Here is a 1342-nt window from a genome sequence, read left to right on the forward strand (position 1 = left end):
GAAGGAGATAGGGAGGAAAAGAGGGAGGGGAGGGAAAGGAAGGAGAGGGAGGGGAGGGAGGGAGGAGGGAGAAAGGGGAGGGAAGGAGAAAAGGAGCAAGGGAGGGAGAGGAAGGGTAGCGGGAGGGGGAGGAGAGAGGGAGGAAAGGAAGGAGGCAGGGAGGGAAGGAGGGAAGAAAAGAGGGACCAAGCTAGCCAGATAAATGAGCAAAGTTAGCACCCAGTACACTCGGACAGGGCTAGGACGAAGGTTAAAGCAGGCAGCTCAGCAGGGCGCAGGGCTGCACTCTTCCTAGAGACCCGCACATTCCAGCATTTGGGGGGCGCAACCCAAGCCGGAGCAGCCCCAGCCCTTGGTCCTTTCATTTCCAGCCAGCCCACTGGCTGCGGGGCCCAGGCTGGCCTGCGGCTCATGGTTCCCGGCCTGGGCTCCCCAGAGGCTGGGGTCATGCCCGCCTCTCCACTGACAGCTTTTCTTTTCTCTCTCTTCCCCCCCCCCCCCCAGTAAAAAACATTGCTGCATCATCTTTCTGATTATAGGAGTTTCACCAGGTGGTTCTGGACACAGCTTCTCTTTGTTAGATGCATGATAAAAGAGTTGACTGAACTATACATGTCAAAAACAAAGATATATGTATTACACTGGAAATTTGGGGGACAAGGAGAGCCAGATATACACAGCTAGCGTAAGAGCTCAGCCAGCGTGAGGCCCTGGGTCTAGCCCTGTGCAGTGCATGCACACACACACACTACTTTAGCATGTGATTCATTCACAATCATTATAATAATTTTTATCCATTATTCTAACAGTATCTCATGAAATGCATCTTAATACTATACGTGCCTGTTTTTATCCCTTGAAAATCAGGTAAGTTAGTCACCTGGAGGACAAAAAGAAAAGGCTGCCCACTGTCTCCCTGACGACTCAGCACCTGCCAGCAGGGGGCCCTCTGCGCCAGGTAGGCCACGTTGCTCTGCAGCGACAGAAAAGCAGCCTCCGCCTTCTCAGGCAGCTATCTGTGCTGTTCTTTCTTTTCCTTTCTAGTCTTTGTTTCCTGGAGGGGAAGTGGAACTCCGAGCCCCACGTGACAGGTGGGGGCTGTACCCGGGCGACACCCAGCCCCAGCTGCGCACCTGCTCCCGCGGGTTCTCTCTGCGTCCCTCCTGGCAAAAGGAAGGGCTGGTCCTGAGGTCATCAGAATAAGTCCTGTGCTTTATTCTCTACCCTTCAGCGTTTGCATTTTCAGTTTTAATTTTGTAGATTCTGCTTAAAATAACTATCTTGGAATGAGTCACTTTTTCTGTCTGGCGGAGCACTGAATCTTTTTTTTTTTTTTTTTTTT

The sequence above is a fragment of the Octodon degus genome, unplaced genomic scaffold (genome assembly GCF_000260255.1).
Source record: "Octodon degus isolate 3935 unplaced genomic scaffold, OctDeg1.0 scaffold00077, whole genome shotgun sequence".
NCBI lineage: Eukaryota > Metazoa > Chordata > Mammalia > Rodentia > Octodontidae > Octodon > Octodon degus.